This window comes from Heptranchias perlo, chromosome 1, assembly GCF_035084215.1.
Source record: "Heptranchias perlo isolate sHepPer1 chromosome 1, sHepPer1.hap1, whole genome shotgun sequence".
Lineage (NCBI taxonomy): Eukaryota > Metazoa > Chordata > Chondrichthyes > Hexanchiformes > Hexanchidae > Heptranchias > Heptranchias perlo.
In genome coordinates, this window is record NC_090325.1 from 68,326,713 (window position 1) to 68,347,767 (window position 21,055).

General features: G+C 43.5%; 1 protein-coding gene and 1 long non-coding RNA gene across 2 annotated transcripts in view; one reads left to right on the plus strand and one right to left on the minus strand.

Moving 5' to 3' along the window:
- pde4d (phosphodiesterase 4D, cAMP-specific) overlaps positions 1-21,055 on the minus strand; it is a 642,699-nt gene that overhangs the window by 310,800 nt on the left and 310,844 nt on the right. The window lies entirely within an intron of this gene.
- LOC137331060 (uncharacterized) overlaps positions 5,703-21,055 on the plus strand; it is a 67,394-nt gene continuing 52,041 nt past the window's right edge. Inside the window, exons 1-2 of the long non-coding RNA XR_010965376.1 lie at positions 5,703-5,765; positions 9,570-9,774. This is a non-coding gene — a long non-coding RNA (uncharacterized lncRNA). The remainder of the gene's footprint in view (positions 5,766-9,569; positions 9,775-21,055) is intronic.

A 21,055-nucleotide genomic window follows, 5' to 3' on the forward strand; every position in this document is an offset into this window, starting at 1 on the left:
TCATAATTTTTGAACACTTCTATTAAATCTCTCCTTAACCTTCTCTGCTCTAAGGAGAACAATCCCAGCTTCTCTCCACATAACTGAAGTCCCTCATCCCTGGCACCATTCTAATAAATCACCTCTGCACCTTCTCCAAGGCCTGGACATTCTTTCTAAAGTGTGCAGCCCAGAATAGGACCCAAGCCCTAAATCCGCACCGCCATTTGCACGTGACAAAGGAGTGGTCAGTGGCAGTTCTTCAGGGGGTGGTGGGGGGGGGGGGGGTGGGGGAGATAAATGCAGATCGGGCAGTGAAGTGGTGGTAGCCTCACTGTCTCTATTTTCCATCACTGTCTGTTGCTATCCTGCCCAATTTCGGGCAGGCTAGCAGAGAGACCCCAGCCCACTATGTATTATCTTCTGTTGGTACAAAATCAATATCCGAGATCAATTATTTTTGGCTTCAAAGGCAGAAGTACATTAGACTCTAAAATGCATCAAAAAATCTGATGGGGTCCTGTCCCCTGAGCCCCCACCCCAAAATAAGTCTTGCCTCTTCAATGTTCCTGTCCCCAATCAGAAATGTCTACATCAGCCTGTGCAAAAAAAAGGGCATTTTCATGTACAATCGTTTTTCTCTGTATTGCAAGTGATCGAATATTGGCTGTACCTGCATCTTAAGTTAGGATTAGCTCATGACCTACTACATTCATAGTGCTATTTACTTGTTTCTACATCGTAGCAAGGGCTTTGGGGTTTGGTTTTCACTGAAAGATGGATTACATTGTACAATGTGATCTCCAAAACAGTTGTAAGACTCCTGGAATCCCATACAATAAAATCAGAATTTAACTTGTACAGTCACTGTGAAGCAGTGCCCCTCATCAAAGCCTTATTAATCCAGGGTTTCTTTTAAGTTGTTTTTTTTTGAGTTGTCACCTTTTTTGAGGCTGTGGCAACTTTTTATTAAGTTTTGTAGGTTGGCATATATGGAGTACCATCTTGGCCTGCATGGCACTACCCTTATGTTTGGACCAGCAGCTGGCACAGAGTAGCACGTTTGCACCAATGTGGATAATTTACCATCAGTTTGGAAAATACACTGATTTTAGGTAACATGCCATTTTTCAGTTACAGTGCCTGAGCCTTTCATCTTCTACTGGAAACAATAATGGGCTGGATTTTCCTTTGAAAATAATGGCGAGGCTAACAGGGCTCACCGTTGTTTCTGTACATCTGGTACAGCAACTTCCAGCGACTGCACATGCGCAGTCAAATGCGGAAATGCAGAAGTTGCTCTACCAAATGCCCTGCTCCTCATAAACTCTGCAAGAACATCATCTGGCTGGCTGGCTCCCTGTTCAAATGAACAGAATGCTGTGAAGTTCCTGCACTGACCTGATGGATACTAACTAATCTCACCAAAAAAAGATACATCAAGTTATTTAAGTCTAAGCACCCTTTTGACAACGTGATAAGTCTTAATGACTGCCAAACAACCTCTCTGGCACTGGAAATTAACTTTTACAAGTGTGGAGTCTCATTCCGTCAGATTTTAATTGTTGGACAATTAAAAAAAATTAAAATTATTATTTTTCCTTTTTCTTTCTGTCTCTTTCATCTCCGTCTCTTAATTCAATCTTTCCTTTTCCCCTCATTATTTCTCTTTCTGTACCTGATTTGACATTGAATTCACTATTTTAACTTATACTCCCTGGTTCTGACTCTTTGCTGCTTATCAGATGCTTTAATTTGATTGGTTAAGGGGATGGACGGTTGCTTGTTCCGTTCACAAAGATCCCAGCTGCACTGTAGAAGGCGCCATTTTGAATTCAGCACCCAATGAGAGGGACTTAACGTGAAAAAAAAATCTATGGGCAAGTGCCAGTCTAATGAGCAGTGGATGCTGTTCATTCGCTGCTCAGAGGAAAATCCGGGCCATTATGGGTGAAACAGAAGATTAATGTGTATAATTTTTATACATATATTGTAAGAGTCAAAGTGAAAAACACTGAACACAACCACAGCAGCCCAATGTGCCAAACTATATATCATCCAATGTTAATGTCACAATTCTTGATCCAGGTGTAACGCTTTAATCTGATCCAGGCAAACATGTTCTCCAAATAATTGTTCTTGCTCAGAACATTAATTTCACTTAATTATACCACTGCCAAATTTCATATACAAACAACTGCATATTTTACAATTCTCTTTACTTTTTCATAAATCATATCTTATTTCAAACAGAATTATTGATGAATAATTAAATGTCTGTGGTACAAAAGACTGGAAAATTGATTGTTCTTATAACTCCTAAACCAGGCTTAATCATGATTTAATTGCAACATTTCTTGGCAATCTAATCTTACATTTATCAAGGTTCAGCAGTATACCAGAATAAAATTACTTTATCATTGAATCATCAAAATATCTATTGTTAATTTCAAGAAGTATGAGGTAAAATTCTCTGTCATGAGCGATTTTGGTGGGAACCGTGCGATGTGAAAGATTCTTATTTTTTTCTCACAGTTGTTCCTTACTAATGTTTATGATTACCATTTTTTTTGTATTCTTGGTAAGCTTCCTCCTGCACAGTGAGTCACCTGAAGGAGCTTGTGCAAATTTAAGAAGAATTTTGAAGTGCAGCTGCAGCAATTTAAAGGGCTTCCATCTGAAATGAACAGAAGGGAAGGGCATTGAAACTGTCCACTATTGGTGTACGATGAAGGGTTCCAGACAAGATGCTGCTGCATGCAAGGAAGGTACCCTGGTTGGCATTCAAGTGCCTTCCTCAGAAGAATCTTTCAAAATGCCTGGCTGGAAAATGCGGATCGAGTGACTGCTCTTTTTAAATATCCAGATGACCTGGTTGCAAATGTGGAAGAAGATGGCAAACAGAGGAAAGGTGCTATGGAAATGCTACCCAGCAGATTCCTATAGCACATATTTTCTCCAAGTATGCATATTTTCTCCAAGTTTGTCTTTACAAAGTGCATCCTGTTACTCTTTTACTGCCGGCCCTTCCAAAACCTTTATGCAACCTTGTAGTCCTGAGGCTGCTAAGCCTGCATGGCACATAGACAGGTTGCAACTTACATTCAACATTGTGGTCACACTGAAATCTTAAAGGAACTTCACGCGGGAAATCCTTCAAACCCAGCTTAACATTTTTGATACATATTCGGTTACTGACACACAGGATGGACTGCAGGTTGGACACGTATGGCTCTCAATTTGCTCCTTGAACTTGCACCAACTCAAGACTACTTCTCTCCTTGCAGGACATGCTAGCACATAATAACGGGGAACAGATCCATACTGGAGGCGGCCTAGAAATGTCTAGGAAATGCCCTTGACTCTTTTTGAGGGAGTCACCCAGGACACACTTGACAATTAGAGCATCAAGGGAACCAAGGAAATTGAATCTGGAGGCCTTCCCAAAGCTCAGGACTGGTAACATTCTGCTCTCGTTATGTCTGCTCTCATTATGTCTTGTTCACTCACTCACTGCACACAAACAAACAATCACGAAACCATCATGCACGGCATATTGCAATCCAAGCACTGTTTGAGGGTGTCGCTTGGAGCCAGCATTGTAACCTCTTTTGTTATTGTAGACCTGTAGAACCAGCCTAACACCACTGCCGAAGTCCAAGTGCAAGCCAGCAGCTCACAACACCCTACATCATTCTTGAATCAATGTTCGCGAGCTCTAGTACAGCTACAGAAACCCAGGGGAATGCAAATAGTGAGCTAAAGGAAGTAGCACTGGGTGAATCACAGTACACAGGTGAGGACCATCTGTTGAATACATTTGCAGATATCTAATTGACCGATATTGAAGTTGACCCCTAAGCTAGCCGAGAAGGAGGTGGCCTTGACTGCCGCTTTCGTCCCTGTGGTGGCTGCAGGTCTTCTTGCAGCAGATGGCTCAGCTCAGCAAACAACTTCCTGCTCAACTTGAGCTTGTGGAGACAGTTCCACTCGGTCATTGCCAAGTAGCTTTGCGTAGGCCTGAGGTGGCAAAATGACAGACGCAAGCAATCCTGTCCTGGTACTGTTTGATTTTGATTTTGTTTTTCTTTCTACTTCTCCATGAAGTCCTGTGATAGGGGAATGTTTAAAGCAATCCCCATATCTTGCAATAGAGTGGTAAGAATAAAAAAGTGTAGCTTTAAGGGATATTTTTCCAACGGATGATAACACTGTTGGCCTTTAACACTCAATTTAAATGGGCTAAGCACAGTGTTTGGTAGGAGCAGGGAGAGAAAAATGGGGAATCGTGGGCTGCCACATTATGCCCCGATTTGAATAACATTTACTTTCCTAATAAATGTCTCCTACATTCTGTGCAAAAGACAGCACCGCTGGTGAACATCTAAGTCAGAAATCATACACGCAGTGCGAAGTGGGTGTGCAGCTGGCAAATTTCATAACTCGCATTTCTCCAGCCTTAGCTTGGCCAGTTACAGTCAGCCTAAGCACTTTCGGCAGCGGGATTTCCATCTTACTGGAAAAATTCACCAATCCCACCCATCCCAGGAAGCACAGGTTGGGGACCGGGCTAATACACTGTAGCTCCCATTCTCTGCCCTGTGGCTCCCATTGAGTAAGATTCCCCACTGTGAGCATGAGACCGGTGAATTTACCCCTATGTTCTATGAACACAGAATTTGTGGGCGTTGCAAGAGTCATAACCCACTTTCCTTCAGGAACAGAGCTGAAATCTAACCACCCTCAACCAGACAAAAGTCACTCAACGTACTTATGCAGATTATTCAATTTTGTGAGCAACTTGAAGAATAGAAGTCTAATTTAAAGGCACTATAGCAACTTTTAGTGTTAAACAGCATGTTCTCAGATAATTAATAGGCTAAATATAACTATCAAAGGCATTGATGCAAAGAATATACAGATTTTTTATGGATTTTAAGGTTTTACGACAATGCCAACACATCCTTCAGAAAGGTTTTGTAAACAAAAACACTGAAGAAATAGTATATGTTAGGTGATTGCTCCCATCTGCATGATAAGTACCAGAATAAATGCAGCTACATTAATAAATTATACATTTCTTGCACAGCTCTGGAATCCTACATTGTAATCATTAGTTGAACAACAGTATAATGACATACATAGTTACCTGTAAGACTTCAAAACGCGGACTCGTTTCTTGCCTCTTGGAGAAATACGAGGGTCTGAGGTTCCTGCGGAGTCACTGTAGAAGGCCATCAGCTGCTAAAAAGTTAAACCTAGCACTAAGGTTTGATTAAAAAGGGAAGCAGGCCAATAATGCTGTAAATGCTCTGCACTACTCATGCAGACCGTCTGATTGTCAGTGAGGACTTCCTTTTATTATGGCACGGTCAAACCGGGTTGTTGACAGTTGGAAGCAGAATTCAGATGGATTTTCTGCATGGCAACACTTGCACTACACAAAAGATGTGGGTTAAATGCTCTTAGCCAGTTATCTTATTACCACAGGAAAGCCTGTCCCTTTTCATAATCCATTCCTGATTATGAAATGCCTTTAATATATCACTGCTTTCTGCACAAACAGGAACAATACCACAGGAAATGTGAACTTGTATTTTTTTTGAAGCTGGCTTCTTTCATAAGACAAAGAAAGCTAAGAGCTTCTTAAGAATTCTATCCAAGTTTCATTTCCAGCTGTATCACAACTACTGATTGACGTCAGCTAACATGACCAACAGCTTGCCTGAAAGGATTTAATCATCTGTCAGTCCACTTACTCAGATTACACAGCATCCATGGTGGAGGTTCGTTTGTTTTTTCTTCTTTACAGTCTGCATAACAAATTGGGGGTAATTTTAACACCCCCCTTCCCCCTACCAAGGATGGGCAAGAGTGGGGCGGGGGGGGGTTAATTTGTTAAGAATGGGAAATCCAACCCTAACTCACCACGAGCGTGCCTACTGCTGGTTTAAGTGGGGCAGGTTTGGGGTTGGGCGGGCAACCTGCTCTCAAGAGGCGGGTCAGTAATTACAATATGTTAATGAGGCTCTGTGCCTCAGATTTTGTCAGCCAGCACGAGTTTCCCGGGGCTCAGGAAACCCGGCAGCTAAAGGGAACAGAGAACTACCAGATGCAGCAGCTAAGTGCTTTTCCAGCATTGCTTGTGGGCTAGGAAGAGCAGGAGTGCTTCTCCTGGCCCCCCAAACAAACCTACTGTGATCTTCCGACCCCACCAATATCTCTTCCCCCCACCCCCAGCCATCTGCCGACCCCTGACCCCCCCCCCCACAACAGCGATCTGCTCTCTCCCCCTCCATGATCTTCACACCGTCCCGTGATCCGATCTCTCTCTCCTCCTCTCCATCCCCCCCCGATGATCTTTCCCTTCCTGGCTGCGGCCTTGTACAGCAGACTTTCCTGCACTGCAGCCAGCCAGCCTCTTTATCCTTACTGGGTGGGAAACTGAGTAAGAAAATTCTAATGAGGTCCTGCCGTTAAATTTGGCAGGATCGCCGTTTTTCCGGGTTTCCTGCCCGTTGACATGCATCCCCACTCCTTCCCTGTAAATATCAGAGCCATTATATTGGTTAGGAGAGTAAAAACAAAGTTTGAAAAAAACATAAATTGCTTGATCAACAGGCCAGCCTCTTTATCCTTACTATGTTTAGGGCACATTTTTCAGTCGTGGTTAACACACACTGAAGACAATCACCTTCTAACCTTTTAAGTCCCTAGGAAAGCCCATCTCAACTGACACAGTTGAGATGGGCTTTCCTAGGGACTTAAAAGGTTAGGTTGAACAAGGAACTCCCATGTATACTGACATCATGATTACAAACCTACTTATTGCCGAGAAATGTCAGAGCACGGAAACATTAATGCAGCCACTTTTGATTGCATTCTAGATGGAAGATAAAAATATTTGCAGCTACTTTTGTACGCATTCTAAATAAAAGTGGATCAGGCGGAGACAAACAGATTATGATGATTTATACAAGGAAAGTATGTTCCTTTTTGGTTTCTCTGTGCAGAAGGGGAAAATATAAAAGGAGCCTAGAAATGGCCTTGCCTGTTAAATAATTTCCCCTAATGGATCAGTGGGTATGTGTACTCTTTGATGTGGTATAAAAAGCCATTCAGACCAGGAAAGTGCCAGGTTCAAACCCAAGGCTTTGCTGAATTAGCTGATCTCAGGCAGGCATCAGGGATGCTAAAATTGACCCTAGCCAGGACAGCTGATCACTTATCAGTGGCCCTTGCTGGGAACTATACATCAGGTGAGACCAAGATTTGCTCTAATGTCCCTCCATCTGGTGTTCAACTGTTTGCTAACATTCACTATCTAGGCTTACACATGATGAATGGTACTTGTGGGTTTTGAGCAGGAGGGGGGCATGGCCAGTACGAAATGCATTCGCTAGCCTAAATTTGAGGCCCGAGGTATTTTAACTGCCAGGCCTTGTCTACATGCCAACGGTCAGCTGCTCGTCTGAAACAGGTGGAAAGCAGCAGCTAGCTGGCTGGTGGATGGGAGAGGAAGTTCACGAGGCCAGAACCTGCTGGCCGGCGCTAAAGGAAAACTCGCCGGAAAGCAGGTAAGTTGTGAGGAGGTTTCGGGAGGGTCGCGTGGCGGGGACACACACCAGGACAGGGGTGGCTGAGACTTTTCTTGTGGGGCACAGAACTCCTGCTCGTCCACGCCCCACAAAGGAATGTTTTACCTTGGAGGGCCTGATCTGTCTGCAAACTTGCTGCAGCCTCGTGGGAAAGCCACAGCAGCTTCCCAGCACAGGACTCAGTTAAAATGGAATCGGGGTCCTTTTAACCTAATAAGACCTCGATTTGCATGAATTCGTGAAGACCCACCCTAGGCAGGCGCCTTATCTGTCTGCAGAACCCTGCAGGTTAAAATGGGAAAGGGTCTAGTATGCAGCGTGTAAGTAACCAGCTTGTTTTTAAGCTGCCCATTCGCTCAGGTAGGGTTAAAATCGATCCCCCGAATTGTGGAATCTGATCCCAAAACACTAACAAATGTCCTGAAATGCAATGCAATAATGAAGAATTTAACCTCTTCAGTCGCCTTGAAGCAGTAGCTTTGGCTATAGGCCTTTATTAGAGGCTGCTTTTCAATTGTACATTTCTTTTTGAGTGGGCAGCTTTTTGGGGCTGTATCAGCTTTTTTAAAGCTCTTTCAGCTTTTCTCTTTTTGTAGGTTTAGAAATAGTTCAGGACTTTACTCAAATGATTTGGTTTACCACACTTGGCATGATGCCATTGTGCTATCAGGAACATTTAGAAGCCGTCATCTTAGTTCAATTTGTGGTTAATATTATTACAGGGTCCAGACAACAAATTGATTGATTTTGGTATATTATCATATATTAATCACATGATGAAAATGTCCTCTCCAAAAAACAATAACTCTATTCAAAACGGTCTGTGAGTAAGCAAAAATTCTCGATGGGACGTTGTGGGGTAGATATTGACCTCGTGCATGTTCTCCGGGTAGAAAATAAGGCAAAAAGGAACAATTTTGAGGGGTCATGTCTTGTGCCCAAAAGACGCCTATAATACACCTGACCGCATATTGGGTAGGTGATTTTTCAGGCGTCCCTGGTGGCTGCCTAAAACATGTTATGTATATGCTAATAAGGGGCGCAATGCCTGTTTTAGGACCCCATTCTGAAATCAGGCTGCCGAGTGGAGCAGGCACCACCAGGCTTGGTCCACTGAGGTTTACATGCCGTGGATGCGGCTGCCAGCAAAAGGTAAGTTCTTTCATTATGGAGCCAGGAGCAGGAGTGTTCCTCCTGGCTCCACAGCTCTCCTGAAAGCTGCTGCTGGCTCATTCTCCTGCCCTCCCTCCACCACCTCCCTGGACTTACCGAGGCAGGCGACCTGACCATGCCTCTGGAAGTGCGACAGGAGCCAGCAGCTCACCCCAATTATCGCAATGAGATTCGAGGCTCAATTTCCAGGACAGCATTAGGCCTCCCAGTTCGGGCACACACTGCATGTATGCCATCAGCTGTGCGCCCGAAGATGGGCCTTAACGAATGTCTAACACTGGCTTCCAGCGATGGTATAAGCAATATATTAAAATGGAAATAAACAAGTTGAAATTTTTTAAGATAAAAAGGTGAGGTTATGTGAGGGGTTAACAGTGGTGGAGTTTTAAAATCTTTTTCACAATAGTTGTCATTGTAGATGATGTCTAGCAGGTAACTAAAATACTTTATGGGAAAGTAACGATTGGCAAAGAAATGGTCATTGAGACACCAGCGGAGACCTAGAATTTTGGGGCCCTCCCACTACAAACTGCTCCAATACATGTCATCACACAGATTATTTACCCCACAAGAGAATTTTTTTAATTGGTATACCTGAAATACAATGTCTCATTCTACCCTTTCTGCAAGTGAGTTTTAGTATTTTAAAATTTATTTTTATGCAAAACACAATTCACTCCCAACACATGGTTGAGATTAGTAACACAGTGATATGGGAGCGCATCCTTTCCTCCATACTTTCTCATAGTATGTTGTAACTATGCTTGTCTTATCACTAAACATGCCAAAAATTATTTTCTTTTTTTCATTTCTTCTCAGATATGAGCGATGCTGACAGGGCTCCATTTATTGCCTGTCCCTAGTTGCCCTGAAAACTGGTTGTGGGCCTTCTACTTGAATCTCTGCAGACCTTGTGGCAAAGGTGCTACCACCATGTTGTTAGGTGGAGAATTTCAGATATTGACCAAGCAAGGATGAAAGAACGGTGATATATTGCCAAGTTAGGATGGTGTGTGATTTGAAGGTGAGCTTGGAGGTGATGGTGTTCCCATGACATTACTGCTATTGTCTTTCTCAGTGGAGGGAGATGGTTTTGAAGTAACCGTGGCAAATTGCTGCAGTGCATCCTGTAAACAGTAGATACTACAGCCACAGGACACTGGTGGTGAAGGGGTTGGATATTGAGTCCAGTAACACGAGCATTGCTCAAGCAAACTGCTCTGTCCTTGATGATTGTGAGTTCTTTAAATGATTTTGTTTGCATATTAAGTTTGTCAGCTAAATTGAGGTATTTTAAATAAGGATTTTAAAAAATATATTATTTACTCATGGGATGTGGGCGTCACTGGCAAGGCCAGCAGTTATTGCCCATCCCTAATTGTCCTTGAGAAGGTGGTGGTGAGCCACCTTCTTGAACCGCTGCTGTCCGTGTTGTGAAGTTTCTCCGACAGTGCTGTTAGGAAGGGAGTTATAGGATTTTGACCCAGCGACAATGAAGGAACGGCGATATATTTCCAAGTCAGGATGGTGTGTGACTTGGAGGGGAACATGCAGGTGGTGTTGTTCCCATGCACCTGCTGCCCTTGTCCTTCCAGGTGGCAGAGGTCGCGGGTTTGGGAGGTGCTGTCATAAGAACATAAGAACATAAGAAATTGGAGCAGGAGTAGGCCAATCGGCCCCTCGAGCCTGCTCCGCCATTCAATAAGATCATGGCTGATCTGATCCCAACCACAAATCTAAAGAACACAAGAAGTCGGAGCAGGACCCGGCCACATAGCCCCTGGGCCCTCTCCGCCACCCACAGGGCATTGACCGATCCAAACTCAGCTTCATGTCCAATTTCCTGCCCGCTCCCCATAACCCCTAATTCCCTTTACTTCTAGGAAACTGTCTATTTCTGTTTTAAATTTATCTAATGTCGAAGAAGCCTTGGCGAGTTGCTGCAGTGCATCCTGTGGATGGTACACACTGCAGCCACGGTGTGCTGGTGGTGGAGGGAGTGAATGTTTAAGGTGGTGGATGGGGTGCCAATCAAGCGGGCTGCTTTGTCTTGGATAAGTTATTTATTTTGAATAAACAGTTTACTAAAAATGTCTTTTTGATTTGCGCAAGTGCTGAAATTGCTTTCATTGGATAAAATAAGGTGTGTGACAGCATTTCAGTGACACAGAGCTGTTTGTACAGTTGGAAGGACATTATCTGTAAAGATCTGTTGTTTTAAGGTCACTCCGGATAAACAGCTCATTCGACATGAGCAGGCCCACCTCTGACTAACTTTTTGCTCCACAGTCTTTAAACACCTTATATTAGCTCTGGGTGTGTGGCACATCAAGTGGAGACCCATGACCTTGAAGTACTGCTTTCCTTTTTTACTGGAGTTCTGTTTTTGTACAGCCAACCTCTATTCTCAGGCCACACTAAAAGTCAGGTGCAGGTCGCAGAGCACACGTCCGTCATGCTATAGACACACATCCGTCATGCTATAGACACAATGGTGGCCATCTTGAATTTGGGCGAGAAAGCGCGCGATATTGGCTTGGCCACTCATCAAACATTGACTTCAGCAGAAACAAAAATCGGGAGAGGTGTTTAATGAGCGGCCCGGCTGATATTGCAAGTTTTACACTATCAGCCGAAGTCAAAATTACCCCCAATGTAAAAATGCCATTTGGATCAGGAAAGAGTGCAACAGTTGAGTCGGAGTCAGCTGAAAGTCCATAAGAGTTTGGGTTTTCCTTTTGATAGTTCAACTTCTGCATTTAGCAGAGAACCATAGAATCATAGTAAGATTACAGCATGGGAGGAGGCCATTCAGCCCATCGAGTCTGCGTCGGCTCTATGCAGGAGCAATCCAGCTAGTTCCACTTCCCTGCCCTTTCCCTGTAGCCCAGCAAATTTTTTCCTTTCAAGTACTTATGCAGTTCCCTTTTGAAGGCCATGAGTGAATCTGCCTCCACCACCCCCATGGACAGTGCACTCCAGATCCTAACCACTTGCTGTGTAAAAAAGTTTTTCCTCATGTCACCTTTGGTTCTTTTGTCAATCAACTTAAATCTATGTCCTCTGGTCCTTGATCCTTCCACTCATGGGAACAGTTTCTCTCTATTTACTTTGTCTAGACCCTTCATGATTTTGAATACCTCTATCAAATCATAGAAACATAGAAAATAGGAGCAGGAGTAGGCCATTCCGCCTTTCGAGCCTGCTCCGCCATTCAACATGATCATGGCTGATCCTCTATCAATACCATATTCCCGCTCTCTCCCCATATCCCTTGATGCCTTTTGTGTCTAGAAATCTATGTAGCTCCTTAAATATATTCAGTGACCTGGCCTTCTGTGGTAGAGAATTCCACAAGTTCACCACCCTCTTAGTGAAAAGATTTCTCCTCATCTCAGTCCTAAATGTCCTACCCCGTATCCTGAGACTGTGACCCCTTGTTCTGGACCCCCCCCAGCCAGGGGAAACATCCTTCCTGCATCCAGTCTGTCTAGCCATGTCAGAATTTTTATATGTTTCAATGAGATCCCCTCTCATTCTTCTAAACTTGAGTGAATACAGGCTGAGTCGACCCAATCTCTCCTCATACGACAATCCTGCCATCCCAGGAATCAGTCTGGTGAACCTTTGCTGCACTCCCTCCATGGCAAATATATGATTTCTTAGGTAAGGAGACCAAAACTGCACACAATTCTCCAGGTGTGGTCTCACCAAGGCCCTGTATAACTGCAGTAAGACATCCTTGCTCCTGTACTCAAATCCTTTTGCAATGAAGGCCAACATACCATTTGCCTTCCCAACTGTTTGCTGCACCTTCATGTTTGCTTTCAGTGACTGGTATACAAGGATACCCAGGTCCCTTTCTACATCAACATTTCCCAATCCATCACGATTTAAAGAATACTCTGCCTTTCTGTTTTTCCTTCCGAAGTGGACAATTTCATGTTATACTGCATCTGCCACATATCTGCCCACTCACTCAACTTGTTTAAATCGCCTTGAAGCCTCTTTGCATCCTCCTCAAAACTTACGATCCCACCTAGTTTTGTGTCGTCAGCAAACTTGGAAATATTACATTTGGTTCCCTCATCCAAATCATTGATATATATTGTGAATAGCTGGGGCCCAAGCATTGATCCCTGCAGTTCCCCACTAGTCACTGCCTGCCACCCCGAAAGAGACCCATTTATTCGTACTCTCTATTTCCTGCCTGTCAACCAATTTTCAATCCATGCCTGTATATTACCCCCAATCCCATGTGCTTTAATTTTGCACACTAACCTTATGTGGGACTTTATCAAAGGCCTTCTGAAAATCCAAATAAACCACATCCACTGGTTCTCCCTTATCTATTCTACCAGTTACATCCTCAAAAAACTCCAGTAGGCTTGTCAAATACTATTTCCTTTTCACAAATCCATGTTGACTTCGTCTAATCCCGTTCATATTTTCTAAGTGTCCTGTTTCTGACTGTAAGGGACCTACATTTGTCTTCACTAATCTTTTTCTTTTTACATACTTGTAGAAGCTTTTACAGTCCACTTTTATATTCCTTGCAGGTTTACTCTCATACTCTATTTTTCCCCTCTTAATCAATCTCTGGGTAATTTTTTGCTGAATTCTAAACTGCTCCCATTCCTCAGGCTTGCTACTTTTTCTGGCAACTTTATATGATTCCTCTTTGGATCGAATATTATCCTTAATTTCTTTTGTTAGCCATGGTTGGGCCACTTTTCCTTTTGTGTTTTTGTGCCAGAAAGGAGTGTATAACCATTGCAATTCATGCATTCGTTCCTGAAATGTTAGCCATTGCCTATCCACCGTCATGCCTTTTAATGAAGCTTCCCAATCTATCATAGCCAACTCACTCCTCATACTGTCATAGTTTTCTTTGTTTAGATTTAGGACCTTAGTTTCAGATTGGACTACTTCACTTTCCATCTTAATGAAGAATTCTATCATGTTATGGTCACTCTTCCCTAAAGGACCCCGCACAACAAGATTATTAATTAACCCTTCTCATTGCACAATACCCAATTCAGGATAGCCTGTTCCCTGGTTGGCTCCTCAATGTACTGGTCTAAAAAAACCATCTCATATACACGCCAGGAATTCATCCTCCACAGTATTATGGCTAATTTGGTTTAGCCAGTCTATATGTGGATTGAAGTCACCCATGATTACTGTAGTACACTTGTAACATGCATCTCTAATTTCCTGTTTGATCCCATCCCCTATATTACCACTACTGTTTGGAGGCCTATAGACAACTCCCACCCGTGTTTTCTGCCCCTTGGTGCTTCTTAACTCCACCCAGACTGATTCTACATCTTGATTTTCTGAGCCGATATCCTTTCTCACTATTGCTCTGATTTCATCCTTTACTAACAACGCCACCCCACCTCCTTTTCCTTCTTGCCTGTCTTTCATAAATATCGAATACCCTTGGATAGTCAGCTCCCAGGCTCGGTCACCCTGCAGCCATCTCTCTGTGACTGCTATTATATCTTATCCATTTACATCTATTTGCGCTGTTAATTCGTCTACCTTATTACGAATGCTTCGTGCGTTCAGATACAGTGCCTTCAGATTTGTCTTTTTAACATTTTTTTGTACTATGGCCCTATTTGTCTTATTACCATTTTTTCTTACCCGGACCCTATTTGTTGTCTTTTGTTTGTACGCTCTGTCCCTTCCTGACACAATCTGGTTATCCTTACCCCAATCACTTTCCTGCACTGCTTCCTTGTCTTTTCTCTTTAGCATTCTAGATTTCTCTCTACCGGGACCCCCCCCCCCCCCCCCACTGCTTATTTAGTTTAAAACCCTATCTACCTCCCTAGTTATTCGATTTGCCAGAACTCTGGTCCCAGCATGGGTCAGGTGTAGTCCGTCCCAATGGAACAGCTCTCTCTTTCCCTGGACTGGACAGGTGCCCCACGAATCGAAACCCACTTCTCCCACACCAATCTTTGAGCCACGCATTAATCTCTCAGATCTTATTTACCTTATGCCAATTTGCTCGTGGCTCAGGTAATAAACCAGAGATTATCACCTTTTTGGTTCTGCTTTTTAATTTAGTCCTTGCAACCTTCTCTGTTCCAAGGAGAACAACCCCAGCTTTTCCAATCTATCCACATAACTAAAGTCCCTCATCCCTAGAATTATTTTAGTAAATCTCTTCTGTCCCCTCTCTAAGGTCTTCACATCTTTCCTAAAGTGCAATGACCAGTACAGGACACAATACTCCAGTTGTGGCCGAACCAGTGTTTCATAAAGGTTCATTGTGAGTTCCATACTTTTGTACTCTGTGCTTCTATTTATAAAGCTCAGGATCCCATATGCTTTTTTAACTGCTTTCTCAACCTGCTCTGCCACCTTCAATGATTTGTGCACATATACCCCCAGATCTCTTTGTTCCTGTACCCCTTTTAGAGTTGTGCTCTCTAGTTTATATTGCCTCTCCTCGTTCTTCCTACTGAAAAGTATCACTTCGCATTTTTCTGCATTAAATTTTATCTGCCCGTGTCCGCCCATGCCACCAGCCTGTCTATATCCTCTTGAAGTCTATCATTATCCTCCTCGCTGTTTACTACACTTCCAAGTTTTGTGTCATCTGCAAATTTTGAAATTGTGCCCTGTGCACCCAAGTCATTTATATCAAGAAAAGCAGTGGTCCTAGCATCGACCCATGGGGAACACCACTGTACACCTCCCTCTGGTCCGATAAAACAACCGTTTACCACCACTCTCTGTTTCCTGTCACTTAGCCAATTCTGTATCCATGTTGCTACTGCCCCTTTTATTCCATGGGCCTCAATCTTGATGAAAAGCCTACCATGCGGCACTTTACCAAACGCTTTTTGAAAGTCCATATACACCACATCAACTACATTGCCCTCATCAACCCTCTCTGCTACCTCATCAAAGAACTCTATCAACTTAGTTAAACACGATTTGCCTTTAACAAATCCGTGCTGGCTTTCCCTAATCAATCCACACTCGTTCAAGTGACTGTTAATTCTGTTCCAGATTATCTTTTCTAAACGTTTCCCCACCACTGAGGTTAAACTGACTGATCAATAGTTGCTGGGTTTATCCTTGCATCCTTTTTGAACAAGAGTGTAACATTTGCAATTCTTCAGTCCTCTGGCACCACCCCCGTATCTACGGATGTTTGGAAGATTATGGCCAGTACCTCCGCAATTTCCACCCGTACTTCCCTCAGCAACCCAGGATGCATCCCATTCGGACCGGGTGACTTATCTACTTAAGTACAGCAAGCCTTTCTAGTACTACTTCATCATCAATTGTTAGCCCATCCAGTATCTCAACTATATCTTCCTTTACTGAGACTCTGGCAGCAACTTCAGAGTGCTTTCTTTTTAAAAAGGAGGATGGAGTTAGGCTATGCACTCTGCTATGTCCTTTTATTTTCTCTCCCTTTGTGGATTTCCCCAAGCTATGCAGCCATACATGCTGAAGGTCAGCATTTCCGTGTTTGCTGGCAAAATTCAGTGCAGCAGGGCCCCTTTCCCCCTAACCCCCACTCCTCCCCAGTGACATGGTTAATGCGCTGGAAAGGGCTCAATCTCCTCTGAGCGCCTGTCCTGGCACTAATGACCAGGATTGCAGCCTCTGGATACTGTAGGCAGGAACTCTCACAGCAATGGGAATTCCTGCCTATAGCATATATAGGCCACAATCCTGGCCATTGGAGCTGGGAGCAATGTTGCAAAGAGACAGGAACCTGTTCTGGTGCATAAGCCATTGGACTCAGGTAGGGGTGTACAAGAGCAGAATGGGTGGCAGTGAAAAGGGGGAACGTATGGTAGTGTAAGAGGAGGGAATGGACAGGAATAAAAGGGGGCAGTGGATAGTGGTGAGAGAAGATTGGAGTGGTGCTTTGAGCTTTGGAGAAATGGAGACTGACAGCATAAACTTGCGGGGGGGCGGGGCAAAGAGTGCCAGCATGAATTCTGGGAGGTGGAGCGAAGAGGGCTAGCTGGAACTAGGGTAGTAAGAGGAAAAACAAGAGAGTACCAGGTTGACTGGGTTGGAGGGGGAGAAAAGTGCCAGGTTGAATAGATGGGAAGACGAGTGTCAACGTGGACTGGGGAGGGTTGAAGGAGAAGAGAGGGTCTTGTTGAAAAGGTTGGGGTTGGATGGAGTGCAGTGTTTCTGTGAGTTGGGTTCAGAGAGGGTAGTCTGCCTTTGTAAAGTGGGGCAGTAGGAGGCAAAATGCAAGAGTGACTGTTGAGGTTAACCTTTGGGTAAGTGATCATTTGGTTGCTCTACTGAAAATTCAAATGTCACTTTGTTTTTCCTTTTTTTAATATTAAAATCTATTATGCGGTATTAAAGTGCTTAAAATGAACCAGAATACAACAATTTAATGTAGAAATTCAAATGTACCCCTAGATCATGCAATATCAATTTTTGTCATCAACATTTGGATTTCCCGTTCAGGCTTTACGTGCTTTGTGATTTTTCATTCAATGCAAGTGAAGGAATGTTGCGCATACCTCCCACAGCCCGTGAAATTGTCTGCTTTCATATGTCAGGACTGTTCTGGAGTTGTCAACTTTGTGTCAGCTTTTTTTTAAAAGCTGTTGGTTAACTTTTGCTTGTCTTCTAGATTGGTGTATAAGTGTACCTGAGGATAGGCATGGCTGAGGTCGTTTCGGTGACCATACACAAATCGCATGTCCAGTCACTCTGTTTTGCTGCACATTAAAGCTCCGACACGTTGCACCATCATATTACAAAAGTTAGAGTGTTTCATTACTTTTCCCCGTTCATATGGGTCAGTAGATTATTTTCACAGTAAACTAACCTGGTATTAGGAGGTGCCATAGGGCATTATTCGGGTTAGTTATTTTCTTTCTTGTTTTGCTTTCCTTTTCCATTTTCATTACCATTTAGATGTCCTTTTCCCCACACTATTACTGAGAGGACAGCCAGATCTGAAACCTTGACTCAATGTTGCTTGTAAATATCAATTTCTTGATGGGAGGATAACATGCTACCCAGTGCATGATAGGACACAAGTCAGTGCCTGCAATTCCCCACATGGTCAACGACCAACTTCAATTGGAACACTGTGCCAAGTGTCAATAGATAATTCCTTACAGGAAGCGAGAAGAAAGCCCAGCAAGATAAATTATTTCATTGAATTCTAAAGGGTAATGTTCTGACTTTGTGCTCCCAGTGGGAGCCTTGCCGGCCACTTCATATTGAAAATTCCGGTGTTTACCATTTAAATGATTGGAAATTCATAGACCATGTGCCCTAAATTTTCAATATACGCCCCTGGTAGGCAAAGCTCCCCATCAGGAGCACAAAGTCAGAAAATTACCTCTTGTTAAATTTTTTTTAAATTCATTCATAGGATGTGGGCGTCACTGGCAAGGCCAGCATTTATTGCCCAACCCTAATTGCCCTTGAGAAGGTGGCGGTGATCTGCCTTCTTGAACCACTGCAGCCCGTGTGGTGAAGGTTCTCCCACAGTGCTGTTAGATCGGGAGTTCCAGGATTTTGACCCTTTAGCCCCTTCATTTATTGTACGCGTAGTGCGATAACTCTACCACCTTAAAGTATTGCTTGCCATCTCTCGCTGGAGAGCATAAAGGATGGTTGTGTGGCGAGACTGTGATATGTGGGAGTTTGTGGACAGTGAGACTGTCCCAGTTTGCCACATGTGTAGTAAATGTCTCTGCCATGAGTCATTTCACCTCAGAGTTCTTGAGCTGGAGTGTGAGTTAGAGACACTCCAACATGTAGCTCAGTGGGGTAAGGGGAACCATGGAGAGGTAGAGAAGGAGGTCCCACAGACACTGGTCCTAACCAACAGGTACAACGTACTTTCTACCTGTGATAAGGATGTAAGCTGTGGGGAGGACAGCCAGAATGCTAATCATGGCACCATGGAGCAGGAGGCAGTCCAAGGGGGGGCGGAGCAGAATAGAAAGATTGTAGTCATAGGGGGTTCTATAATAGGAAAATAGATAGCGTCCTCTGCAGTCGCGACCAAGAGCCCAGGAGGGTGTGTTGCTAACTGGCGCAAGGGTAAAGGATATCTCTGAGCAACTAGAGAGGAACTTAGAAAGGGAGGGGGAAAGATCTAGTTCTTAAGGTCCATGTTGTGACCAATGACATAGGGAAGAAAAGGGAGGAGGTCCTGCTAAGACAATATCAGAAGATAGGAACTAAATTAAAAAGCAGGATCTCATGGGTGGTAATCTCGGCGTTACTACCTGAACCATGTGCTAATTGCCATAGGGATAGTCAGATCATGAAGGTGAATGCATGGCTGAAAGACTAGTGTGGGAAGGAGGGGTTCCATTTCATGGGACACTGGCACCTGTACTGGGACAGGAAGGAACTGTACCGTTGGGACGGGCGCCACCTGAACTGGAATGGGACCAGTGTCCAAGTGGAAAGGATAAATAGGGCTGTCAATAGGACTTTAAACTAGTAAGGCTGGGGGGTTGGGGGTAATTAGATAAATACTTGAAGGGAAAAAATTTACAGGGCTATGGGGAAAGTGCAAGAGGATGGGATCACTGTTCCCACTAAACTGCGCGCATGTGCGGCTGCACAGCAGTCTGTTGTGGGCCACACACTTAAACATTCTGTCCGCACGCCAAACCAGTGCTCTAGGCCCCTCTCCAACACTGACCAGTCCCCAGGTTCCTCTCTCTCACATTGACCAGTGCCCGGACTCCAGGCCCTTCTCCAGCTCTGCCTTCCCGGTCCCCGGTGCTGCAGCCCCAGGCAGGCTACTCTGCCGCTGGTGCTCGGGATTGTCTGAGTGTCTGATCCCGCATGTTGTTGTGAGTTTGTCTGATAACTCAGACAAACTTTCAGGGCAACCAAACTTCCAGAGAGTTTTCCCATAGAGCCTCTCTGTTTGCTGAATCATAAGCCTTAGTAGGGTCGATAAACGGCATGTATAAATCACGGTGCTGCTCGACTCTTTTCTTGTTGCTGGCGCACTGGCAAATATCATGTCATTAACACCCCACTACCAAGTCTGAAACCACACTGATACATGGAACCAAAAGTGGCTCTGAGCTATATTATGAACGTAACTGACCTACACTTTTGTTACAATAGTTGTTTCTTTCAAGCAACTGTTTGTGTGAGGGTTAAGATAAAATGTATTTTTTTGTATATTCAGTAGCTTTGCATGTATGAGTAATAAACATATGAGACAATCCAGATAATATTTTGTACAAGATACATCTATAATCCATCAAGCACTTTTTTCCAGTTGTATGTGATTTTTGAACAGTTTACAAAGTCCAGGACTCTCTGCAGGCAGCAACTTCAAACACAAGAGATAGGTGTTTCTACTGTATACTAAAGGTTGCCAAACGTGATGGCTTTAGATCCATATTTGTTTGTACTATGGCAAGGTGCAGTAGGATGTGGTCTGCCTTTCTTTCACAGTAAATCTATGCACAGTACTTGAAATACATATGCTGTACCTTATGAAGCTAATATTGCTATAAATATGAAAAAATACATTTACTCAACTTGCATACAATTTACATTTCTTTCCCTATTTTTAGTTTCCATCATACAATACACTGTTGCCCTAAACAAAAGGATAGCCTGAGAAATTTACCACTGCTACTATAGATGTCTGAAGATGTGAGAGTTTGGATCTCTCAGGTTTTGGCACTTTTAACTTTCCAGTTAGGTTTAATGATTTGGACTCACTCGAGATATATTTTACTTATGTCCAACACAAAAGTCTGCTTCTGCAGGCAAGCCCTCATTCCCTATGTTCCAAAATGTGATCCTCAGTGTGTAATAACTAGGATATCGCACCACTGGGTAAACAGTGAACCATTTTTTATGGTTGAGGTATGCACTAAAAATAGTACAGGATCTTTCTGTATGCTCCTGGTCTCCATGACTGACTGTAATCACAGATAACGTGACTCAGGCTGAAATGCAAAGAACCATAGAAGTTTACACAGGAAAAAGACCACTCTGCCCTCGTGTCTGCACCAGCTCTTTGCTAAAACTAGAAATTAAATTTATTTAGTATTAAACAGAAGATAGATCTAAAACAGCAGAGTTAGCTAGATTATAATACTTTGCTTAACTTAGAGTCTGTTACAGTAAAAGTACTGAAGCCAAAAGTAATTTTTATAACTCGGATCATACATCTGTGAAGAAAAGTTTTTACATTAAAAAGATAAATCATGAGTCCTTTGTTTACCTCCCATTCTTTACTTTTTATTCGTTCATGGGATGTGGGCATCGCTGGCAAGACCAGCATTTTTTGCCCA